At 34.6% G+C, this 12,342-nt stretch overlaps 1 pseudogene; it reads left to right on the top strand.

Annotated features, from left to right (window-relative positions):
• LOC143387695 (transport and Golgi organization protein 1 homolog) overlaps window positions 1-6,600 on the top strand; it is a 31,831-nt pseudogene extending 25,231 nt beyond the window's left edge.
• The last annotated feature ends 5,742 nt before the right edge of the window (window positions 6,601-12,342 follow it).

Below are 12,342 nucleotides of genomic sequence, written 5' to 3'. Positions count from 1 at the left end.
TGTCAGTAGATAATACTCTGATAGTGGGTCAGTTTGGCTTCTTTTTCTGGTTGATAGACATTATCAAAACTCAGATTTGTCTTTTTGCTTAATTTACAATTCTTTTGAAATAGATATCTAAAGTGTGAAAAATGTTCTGGGGTTAATTGCATAGCTAAAAGACATATTCTAGAAGATTTTTTCTTTGACTGACTATATCTTTATTATGGTACCAGTTTTGGATTGAGAAAAGAGTTCCTCCATGACAAAGATATACTTAGTGTCCTACCCATGGCAGAAACGAGAAAAGAATTATCCCCTGCTTTATCCTAATATGTTTAATTATGTTAGGTTGATCAGTCCTGATCTTCCACATTGAAGTAAAGTGAGTTTTTATTATCTTACACACAGGAGACTTGCCCTTGGGGCACATGTTGTTTTCACATTTATTTTATTTACTGGTAAGTAGAGAATTAAGAGGAGAAGTTAGAAAATGTAAGTGATTTGCCAGAGTTTGATTTATGAAATTGCAGGTTTGAATTCCTGTTTTATGTGCCTAAGCATTTTATAGAATTGTGGGAAGTGATATTCACAAAGAGAAAATTTTGATTTGATAACTGGCTTTATTTTAGGAAACTGAGTCAAGAAGAATGTGAGAGACTAGAAAAAGAGCAGCAGCTGTCAGCTGCAGATGAAAAGGTGGTTTCGGCTGTACAGGAAGTTAAAAATTACCAGTGAGTTCAGTTTCTAAAGGAGGGTGTCAATGTCTAATGAATTAGTGTTAGCTTTCTTTTTAATCTTTTTTTTTTACATTATGTAGATAGAAGAAAATAGCATGGAAGTATAAATAACGAGAGGATATGAACACATTCAATTCACACAGGAGAAAAAATAAATTTCAACTTAACAAATAAAAAATGTTAACAAAAATTTACTTGTACCCAATGGGCAAGACCATAGGGAATTTGGTCAATGCAAACAGTTCTGGGGGTTTTGTATGTTGTAGTAATTCTTTAAGAAATCAGTTTGCTGTGTGTTATATCAAGACCCACAAAAGTGTGGCATTTGATAGACCTTGGAAATCTTCTATGAATATAATTTGAAAAAAAAGAAAAAAAGGTTTAAGGAGGAAGATATTTCTAGCAGAATTACTTGAGAACACACTGATGAGCAGTTAAGGAAATTATAATTTATCAATTCAGAATCTCTAGCAATTAAATGATGAAGAAGTTATTAGTATTAGGTTTTTATTTTATTTTATTTATTTATTTATTTATTTATTTATTTATTTATTTATTTATTTTTGGTGCTTTGCTACTAAGCTACATCCTTAGACCTTTTTTTTTTTTTTTTTACTTTGAGACAGGGTCTCAGTTGCATAGGTTCCCACTTAATTGCTGAGACTGACCTCGAACTTGTGATCCTCCTGCCTCAGCTTCCCAATCATTGGGATTACTTGCATGTGGCATTGCACCTGGCCTGTAGTATTAGTTTTGATCACACTGGATCCATATAACTATAGAAATGTTTTTTTTATGTATGATAAAAGTCTTTAAAAGTATAGCTGATGGAATAAAGGGAAAATGGTCAGAATGTTTAAATTTTATTCAATTGTTGTAATTCTTAGGTGGAGAATTGAAGAGATGGAAGAAGAATTACAGAAAACTGAGCGCTCATTTAAAAACCAGGTAGTAATTAATACTGTCCTGTAGTTGCAGAATTCTTTGATATCTAATACAGACAATTATAGACTATTATAATGAGTCCCTAAAAACATTTTTTTATGTGTTGTCTTTTTCAGATTGCTATGCATGAGAAGAAAGCTCATGATAATTGGGTAAGATTTTTTCCCCCTTTTCTTTATTTTTTGCATAGCCTACCGCAACTGAATTTGAATATTTTCTCTTTAATAGCTCAAAGCTCGTTCTGCAGAAAGAGAAAAGGGAAGCTGCTAATTTGAGACAGAAGTATGTGATTTTTGGTATCTTACTGTATGTTTTATAGTGTTTTAAGATTATGGTAGATATTATCTATGATTGCTGTTTCATAATTCAGCCCATTCTTTCTCAATATTCAAGACTACTGGAAATAACCCAAAAGATGGCAATGCGGCAAGATGAACCTGTGATTGTAAAACCAATGCCGGGGAGACCAAATTTACAAAATCCTCCTCGGAGAGGTAGGGGGCACTTTGTAAAAGGAGCTATTTTATTTCTTGGTGCAGAATGTATGTAAATTACTTTTTATTTCTGTGTGTAATGGTTATGAAATAATCTGAATGATTTGCTAAAGCGGGAGGTGTGGGGGTTGGTGTCAGGGAGAAGGCTGCCTTAAAGTAGTAACACGGCATTGTTATCTTTAGGTCCACTGAGCCATAATGGCTCTTTTGGTCCATCCCCCGTGAGTGGTGGAGATTGTTCCCCTCCACTGACAGCAGAGCCAGCTGGGAGACCTCCTTCTGCTACTCTTAATCAAAGAGATATGCCTAGAAATGGATTTGGTGAGCATTCACATGTTGCTTTATAGTAAACTGCTTCAAGGTTTTGGTTTTTTTCCCTTTTGAATATTCTAATGAAAACATAGAATTTGGGCCTGTACAATATATAGAAGATAATTTCTTACTTTATCTTAGTGAATGTTTTCTGTAAAATCTGTTCTAGAATAGAAAACATTTTTTTTTTCCTGGAGGTCCCTGTATTGTTTTTTTCTTTTAAATTTTACACTGTGAAGTGTAAACTTTTATCTTTAAATTAAATCTCTATGGTGTTCCTTTCCCAAATATTATAAAGGTAGCCTTAAACTTTATGTAGCATACATATTTCCAATATGAAATACTGAGTCTTATTTCCAATTCTAAATAGGACTGTAGTCTTGGTAAGATTGGAAGTCAGATTATACAGACTAAAGAAAAGCCAACCTACACATACTTCAAGTCTATAGCTTAAAGTTTAGGACCAGTACGTATTAATTTGCTGTTCTATCAACCCAAGGCAGTTCTTTATTTTACTTAAGTCTCTTCATAAATTGTGATTTACGTATTGGGCAACCCATTTTTTTAAAAATATTTTTAATTGTAGATGGTGTGGTGCTGAGAATCAAACCCAGTGCCTCACACATGCTAGGCAAACACTCTACAACTGAGCTACGACCCCAACCCCTGGGCAACCCATTTTTAATGTTGCTTTCTAGTTATTGTTGAACCCTGACCTGTCCACGAGTGATTTATTTCTTCTGAAAAATACATACAAGGGCTCTGATCTTTCTTTCCCAAAGGTCAATGGATGGACCTTTACCTCGTACTCAATGGTCTTCTGAGGCATCTGGGAAATCTGTTGCCTCTGGTAAAGAGACCAAGTAATTTCAAAGAATCTGTAATTGTGGATGCAGGATTTTTATTTTTTTCATGTTAGAATAAGTCTGAATCCATTCTTTGATCTCTAACAGACCCAGGATGTGGTGCAGCTCACATGAACAGCAGCTCCAGAAGTTCTTCTCCAGCTAAGGTCACGGATGAGGGCAAGGTAAAGTTCTGTAGTTACTGTGAATCACGTGGTCATGCAGGAACATGTTGTTTTCCTACAGTACTTGCTCTTTGCTTTATCCTTCTTTGTGTTCTAGTTGTACTATCCCATTTGTTTTTTAAAAAGCAAACTGTTCCCCAAGAACCTGAGACCCCCACAGTTTCTACCATTACTTCTTTGACTGAGCATCCAGTTGGAGTAAGTACTTAGAGGTAGAGAACTGAATTGGGTTTTATTCTGTGCATTTCTGGGAAGGATATTCAGAGCATGACACTGATCTTGTTTGCTTTAAACTGCATGCAATATTGAGCTTACTTTTCTCCTTAACTTGGAAATGTGGCTTAAGTGTGTACAACTATAATGAACTACAGAATGTGAAAAGTTATCACTCTAACTTTATATGGTGTTTTGTGTTGAATGTTCTAAGGCAAAGTAAATTCATTAAAAATTATATAATTCATCATTTTTATTTTTGTTTGGAAGAATGCTATTTAAGAATTCCTCCATTTGTGCAAGCCCTATTTTGAGTGATTTGAATTAGATTGGTATCAGGTTTTCTGAAAATGAAATACTGTTTCAGTGCAACAATGATAATCTGAAATGACCTCTTGAGCCAGTCCCAAGCAATGGTCTCATTTGTTCACATAAGTGCATTCCCTTGTAACTGTGTTGCTATTATATCTGGTAGGTCTTCTGAAGCTCTATAATAAAATAACATTTTAATTGTTTAGTTTCAAACCCACTACTCATAGGAAATGATAAATCAATATCTCAAATGGTGTATAGTAAATGAAAGTAAATATTAAAGCCTTATCTTCCTAATTTGTGTATATAGCATTGTGTTGGAAAATACTTCTCAAGTTCCAGTGTATACATATTCCAGGAATATACATCTCTGGAGCAATCTAAGGGCAGCTTAGATACGACCCCCAAACCCCTTTGTAGTAGAAGATTTAAAAGAGAGCAAAGACCCATTGTTAGAGAGGAGTAGAGGTGGGAAAAGCATTGCTTGGAGGCAAACCTGAGATTGAGATCCTTTAATATGCAGTGTGGCCTTCAACAAATTATGATAATCCATTTGCTTTTGTTCCCTCTTATTTAAAAGAAGACAGTCTACTTAAAGATCTCAGAGGTTGAATAATATATGAAAGACTTACTGAAGACACTCTGAATAGTAGCTATTATTACATGGGTAGAGAATGGATTTTTCATTTTATTCTGTTCATTCTTAATATGGAATTAATGAGCTATTGTGGTGAAAGGGAAGTGATGGGGAGGGGGGGGACTCCCTTTGAAATAGGTTGTAGTGAATACAGCATGACATACTGGTCAGAAATCACCTCTGTTAATAACATCTGCCAATCTTTTTGACTTTCCCTTTCCTGTGCAGATATAATCAGTAACAAACTGCTCCCTCTTGTGGAATCCTTCTAACTTCTGTAAGCTGTCAGTGAGAATACACAGGAGGGGTGGGTAGAGTTTTGTTGCACTGATGGTGTTCTCTGGACAGGTGCCTGTTTTGGGTTTTAGCTTTTATCGGTGTTGGTACTTTGTCTTGATACATAGGAATTTTAAAACTTTTAACTGCTTTCAAATCTTAAATTTCAGGTTAATATGGCTATGAAAGTGCCCCCTCCTTTCTCAGGGGTACCCTTCATGGGCCCCCCTATGGAACCCCCGATGGGACGGCCTCCACCACCTCCCTTTTGGTATGGACCGCGATTTCAGCTCGTTGGGCCTTTTGGGCCTCGGCCAATTCCTCCACCATTTGGTATGATGATCTGAACAGTAGTGATTGACTTATAAATCACATTCATCTTTCATTTCTATTGCTTGCTAAAACAGTTGGTTGCTATATCAGGTCTTAACAATGAAAGGATACAGCTGAGTACATTTTAATTTTTCCTCCAGTTTTCTGGGATATATGGGACACTACATAATTTTATACTGAGATAGGCAATAGCTATCTCATTGACATGGATAAGGGGCTATATAGAGAAAAGCCAGAAATATTACTTCTGCAGATGTTTGTTGAAAGTATGTTGATATGCACTGCAATAGATGGAAAGGTGGATGAGACACATGCCATAACTTAAAATTTTGTCACAGATATGAAAATCCTATAACATAAAGTTTGTAATCACCCATAATGGAAGCATAAGCAGTAGGTTATAGAATATAGAAAAGGAAAAGTCAAACCCTCCTTACCTTGAGAAAAGTCAGAGGGAAGTGTTAAAGAGGAGGATTTAACAGTGACCTAATAAAATAAATGTTGCTGATTTAATTAGGTGGCTGTGGAACGCCTTTTCCAGGAGGGCATGCACCTTGATTCTGATGGCATGTGTAAAGTCCATGCTGAAATACTTCATGAATTTTTAATGGATACAGTAATAAATAGTGGGATTTCCTTTTATCAAAATTTCTTTGATGTAGTAAAGTTCTTATTTCATAATCTATCATCTTGCCATGGTAATATAGTACTTCCAAATATAAATGGAGCTCTTGTGAGATAGAAATAATTCTGCAATTATATAGTAGGGAAAGAAAAAAGATAAGCCTGGAGCTAGGTAGAGCCATGTTTAAATCCTTAATATGTTGCTTCATGGCTGGTTGGCCAGGCTATAACCTAAACTTGTTCCATTTCAGTTTGCCTCATCTGGCAAGTCAGGATGTTCACCAGTTGATGTTCTAGGCTTGGGAGAAATTAAAGACTATATTAACATACTTGAAATCACCCAAGTTCAGAAATTTCTGGGTATTTACATAACTTCCTTTTTATTTTCCAGGTCCTGGTATGCATCCACCAATAGGCTTCAGAGAATATGCACCAGGTGTTCCACCTGGACAACGGGATTTGCCTTTTGACAATCATGATTTTTTTCCAGGACCTGCACCATTTAGACCTTTAGGCTCATTTGGCCCAAGAGAGTACTTCATTCCTGGTGCCCCATTACCACCTCAAACTCATGGTCCCCAAGACTATGGGCCACCACCTGCTGCAAAAGACTTAATGTCTTCAGGCTTTAAAGATGAACCTCCACCTACACCCGATTCTCAGAGTAGTGAGGGCTGTTTACAGGCCTTAAAACAGGGCCCATAAAATTAACCTCTGACACTTAGTCAGAAAGTGGACTATGAACTATTCATTGTGTTGAAGGATTATTGGCTTCAAAATATAAGTTTATTTTAAATGGTTTATGTTTTTAGAATGAAGCTGCCTTGGCGCAGTATACATTTGGAGCCAAAATATTTTCCCCCTAAATATCCCCCACTTAAACTAGAGTATCCTTCCAACTTTAAAATGTGCAATAAGGAAAACCTTTGTTTTACTTAATGTAGCATATACAACTGCTAAATGATTTAGAATGTCATAATTATGGACATGTCCTGTGGAAATGCTTTAAGAACATGTATTTCCATTATCCTATTTTTAGTGTATTCCAGTTCATAACAGAGAAATGGTGTTTTATAAGCTTGATTTTTCTCTTTAAATATCTGGTCGCAGAGACTGTTACGCTAAAAATGTTTACGCAAAGATCATAAACTTTATTTTCCTTCTTGCTGAAATTCTTTGTTGTAATAGTTTGTAAAAATTGTTTATTAATATTTCCCGAGTGTCTGTTGATTCATTGGATCGTCATGAGACTTTGTGCCATTGGGGAAGCATGTAAACTCACTCTCAGAACTGAAGATGGTGACTTGGCAGCATATTTCCTGTTGCTCACTGTTAAGGAGGCAGACCTTGGTCAACTGTGGACTTATACAGAGGAATTTCTTTTACTTGTGAAAAGTCTTGTGGCTCTATTTTTGTAGCACATTCATGTACTTTTTTCTAATCACTGTCCATTTGAGAATGGTTTTCTGAGAACGAGTTTACATTAGTAGCAAGAGTTGTTTGACCTGAAGTTCTACTGCTTTTGCCATTATTGTATTATAACAGTAAAATATAGGGTGGTATGTTGTGTCTATAAAAAATAAGGAAATTTCTTTTAAAAAAAATGTACACACACACTCTTCTCTTTCCCATACCTTGCCACTGATTTTCAAGGAATATGATAAAAAAATTAGAAAAGTATAATCCTCTGAGAAAGAATGAATGAAACTCTAAGGCTTATAATGTCTTTAATCAGCAACTATGGGCTGAATTAAATTCTTTTTTTTTACAGATACTCAAATATATTTTATTTAAAAATCAATTAAAGCAAGTCCTGAATCTGTAACTACTGTCTTTAAAACAATGTTTCTAAGAGCTAGCTCTCCAGAGCTGTAATTTTAATCACAGCAATTTTAACAGTACATTTTAAGAGGTTTAAGATTTAAATAAAATTATAAAAGCCTGGTACTTTTGTTTACTGCTAGACCATATTCTTCCATTCTTTAAAGTTCTAGAAAGTAATAAGATTGTTGAAACCTAGAACATATCATTGTTCTTTTTATGTCCCCTAAGTATTCTCAATATAGGGGCAAAAGCTTCAGTGTGAAACAAAATCTCTGTGAAACAAAATCTCTAAACTACTGAAGATGACTCAGAATCAAAATGGATTTGAGTCCGTTAGGAAGAATTCAATCTACATAGCCTCCATTTAATATCAGAAGCAGCAGCTGTGTGTAAGAGGAAAACCATATAATACCTTATGCCATTTTAACCATGTAAAATAAAATTTAAGTCACAAACACCAATTTTGAATGTATCTTTCAACCTCTACAGGACACAAGGCAATGCTGAAGTTACTATAACTTCTAATTTTAAAATAGCATTTAAATAAAGGTGATGTCAGCTAGGAAGATAGATTTTCAAGGAAAGGCAGATTTTTTTTTTATTCAAAGCAACAGTAGTTTTCCCTCTAAAGCCTTTTTTGTATTTATTATAGTAGTAAGCTATAATGTGTTCTACGTAGTTTATCTGATCAGTTCTGAACCCACCCATAGTTGCCTCTCCTTACATCCATCTGATTGTACCACTTCTGTAGCAAAGCCCAAGGTAGTTGCCCATATACGGGTTGTGAGAGAATACTGTCCCTTGATTCAATTATACTTTTGTATCTCAAAAGTTTTAGAAATCCTCTCCAGCAAATTGTGTTTGAGTTTAGTTACTAAAATCATTTCATTTGTGAAGCAGTAGTGTTTCAACCTGAAAGTATTACTGCTATAGTTGTAATTATTGTCCAGTGACTCATCCCCTCCCACACTAGAAAGTAAATTTAAACAACTAATTTGTGAGATACAGATTGTTTTGTGTTAATTGCTTCAAGATAAAACCACCTTTTTTGGCGGGGGAGGTTTGTTCATTCAGGTCTGAATTAAAGCTAAGATAATGACAATGATCAATTTAAGTTTGTTTAATGCTGATGAAAGATATTCATACAAAGCATCCTCTTTTTTTATATAACCCCATTCTTTTGTGGCAGCCGGGGTTGTGGCTCAGTGGTAGAGTACTTGCCTAGCACAGGCAAGGCCCTGGGTTTAATCCTAAGCATCACATAAATAAATAGAGGTTAAAAAAATAAGCATTCTTATGTGAAGGATGCTAAATATTTCTTCATATAAATTATCACTTTGAGGGGCTGGGGTTGCATGTGAGGTACTGGGTTTGATCCTCAGCACCACATATAAATATAAAGGTACTGTGTCCATCTACAAACAAAAAAAAGGTTTGTTTTTTTTTAATTATCACTTTGATATACATGTTTTATAGTCTATGAAAAAACAGAAAGAACAATGTATCAGTTTTGCTACATTTTAATAGTAGATTTTAAGGGAGCAACTTCAACATCAGTAACATCAAACAAAAAGGTACTGAGTACTCCACAGGGTACAGAGTGCTGCCAAGCACCTTGGAAAGTTTACATGACATGGAGAAGATGAGGCCCTTCTCTTGAGAAGTTTACAGTCTGGAAATTTTGACTACTCAGAGTTTCAGTTGAGTGAAAATTTTATTAAGGCAAATTCTTCATTTCCTAGAACTACTGTAGACTGAACTATTTTTGCACTTGTGAAATTAACTCAATCCAGATGAAAGAAAAGACTAAATTCAATTAAAATTCTTTCAGGCTCATATAGTTTTATTAACATTCATCTAGTAAACAAAATTGACCTAACAGACAACTGAAAAATTAAAGACTAGATCTCTTGAAGTGCAAGGGCTAAAAAAACTGTTATTCGTTTTAAAAAGCAAAGAGATGGTATGATTAGGGTTTACACTAGTTTAAAAATAGGCCAAGTATTGCATTCCCTTCATTCATTGTTCATTTAAAATAGTGAATATTAAAATACATGGGTTCTACATGTAACTCACAAAAAAGCTCCTCACAAATCTTTATATTCTGTGTATCAAATATCCACCTTGTGTACTATGAAAGTTTTATTTATGTCTCATCATTAAGTTAAAAGTAATGTAAATGGTGAAATTATAATAGGTTAATGACCTGCATATTTTCATATGAATGTCAATATATCTAAATAGGAAATAAATGACAGTTGTATCTACCTATATTTAAAAAATAGAATCTTTCCAGATTTTGCATACTCATCACTTTATAAAGACAAGGTATGCAGGTTTTAAGGTTTCACAATCAGTTGTCAGAAAAACAGCAGTTGTTCCTGCAGTATCTCATTAGCATCTGACTCAATTATTTTTAGATGACATGATTTAAACCCACCCAAAAATTTGTAATTATTCTGAGAGAGATGGTTGTAATGTTAACCCTAGAATCATTAATGTTAACCCTACAACAATAGCAATGTGATGTAGAACAACTAATCAACATGACTAAAAATATGCTCACTTTCAGAAAAACAATCTGGTCATCTGGAAAAAAAATCACAGCTACAATCTGGGGGGCACTCCCATATAAGATATTGATCTGGTCAAGGCACACTATTTCTAAGTAGAACTGTCAGATGAGGGTGAATTTAGGCCAGCTCTAAGGAACAGCCTATAAGACAGACCATAACTGATCCAATTTCCTTTCAAAGCAATCTGGAACTATCCTACCCAATTCAATTCAAAAGTTTGAAGTTAATTCAAATCTAAAAGACCATAATGGATCAAATGTGAGCAAATGTGTAAACTCTAGCACATTCTTATTGCTGTATTTTAAAGTTTGAAGATGAGCATACCTACCACAGCAGTTTTGTTCCAGGAAGCAGGGTAGGAACAGTGGTAATTTAGGAAAAAGACTATTAATTGCACAATTAATAGAAAAGTAAAAACATGTTTCAAAATCTACAATAAACCTTGTATCCAAAGGAGTCATAACAATGAGGTGCTAGACTTTAGTTCTGTGGTACAGCTTTGCAATGGACTCACTGGCCTATAGGTATGGCTCACTTCCTGCCTCCTGAAGTATGAATATGCTACCCAGAGCTATGATAATTTCTACTGAGTGGTAAAATTCACAGAAATTCCACATTACTCATGTCAGAATCATTCCTTGTGCAAAGTTTGATGTAGATGAAGATAAAGTGGTTTCTTGGTCAATAACTGTAATTTCTTTCTTTTAACGTCAGTGGGTTTCTTGTATCTGTAACCACAATAGAAAGATGATTGTTTAAAATACTTTGATGATTGATTTACTCCAATGTTACATTCTAGATAAGAGGGACTAAGAAGAAACATGAACTAGTAACCATTAGAACAGTATGAATCCTATATGTATATCAATTACAGTTCTATTACAATTGGCCCAGGTTTAATCTCATCCATCTCCATGAAAGCAAAACACTTGGTGCTGGTAGACCTTTTTTTTAGGCTTGTAGTGTTTGAATTCAAAGAAGATAGCTGCACCTAAGGAATTAAAACAAACCACATAAGCCAGAGACCACACATTTCTTATGTGTCATCAGAAGCCTATGATTTTACAAAGTAACATGTGTCAAACAGTCTGATGACACAACTGTTGATAACTCACTGTGGCTGTCACTCCAAGCTCTTCTACCATGTCTGAGTGACATTTCTACATATCATTTAGTTCTACAAAGTACAGCAAAATTGTACAGCAAGAATGTAAGTTATGTACACAGGTAGAATCATAAACTACCAAAGAATATAAAATATTAAATACCACAAGAAAAACAGAAGTTACTTAAGTATCAGCAGTACCTATAGAAATGGTTTCAATAAGCACCTATATTAGATAGAATAGAAATTTAAAAGAGTTCCTTTGATATTTTATTTCTCTCCCTCCTGAAACCACCATGCCCAGATTGTCCTTTCCATATTCTTACAAACTGCCAGTTATAGTATCTTTTTACCCAATGCATCTTATTGAAAGAAAAAAAAATTCTTTAACTGTTAGAAAGTAATCATTAGGTTCCTAAAAGGACTTAAGGTAATTATTAGAGAACCTGTTCCTTAACTCTGTATTATGAGAAATACTTCCCTGTCAAATAATATTTAACCACATTATTACACAACTAGATAATGCAACTGCTAATTCTCATATTTTTTAAAAAAATGTTGATTTGACTTTCTTTAAGTCAATATTCATAACTATGTGACATAAGATCTTGTGTTAAGTACACTATCAACACAAACCCAGATAAGTACTGTCCTTAAGAAGTCCTTAAGAAGTCAGTAACTGATAATTACAAACCTTTGGTTAATTTTTCAATATGCTTCTGGAGCTCAATGTCCACATTAAAATGAACATATGTATCTTCTTTTCTTGAAGCCACAGGAGTATCTTGCACATGAGTTAAATCTATGCCATTCAGATCTGGAGAAACAAATAAGTTTCTGCTTATGAGCATTCACATATACAGATGGAAAATCTAGAAACTGCAAAGGTTACAGTTCCTAAAGAGGCATGGAAAGAGCTGAGAGGAGATTCTCAGGCTAAGA

This window comes from Callospermophilus lateralis, unplaced genomic scaffold, assembly GCF_048772815.1.
Source record: "Callospermophilus lateralis isolate mCalLat2 unplaced genomic scaffold, mCalLat2.hap1 Scaffold_1172, whole genome shotgun sequence".
NCBI classification, from domain to species: domain Eukaryota; kingdom Metazoa; phylum Chordata; class Mammalia; order Rodentia; family Sciuridae; genus Callospermophilus; species Callospermophilus lateralis.
The sequence above is the reverse complement of the archived record's forward strand: the minus strand, read 5'-3'. Positions and strand labels throughout refer to the sequence as shown.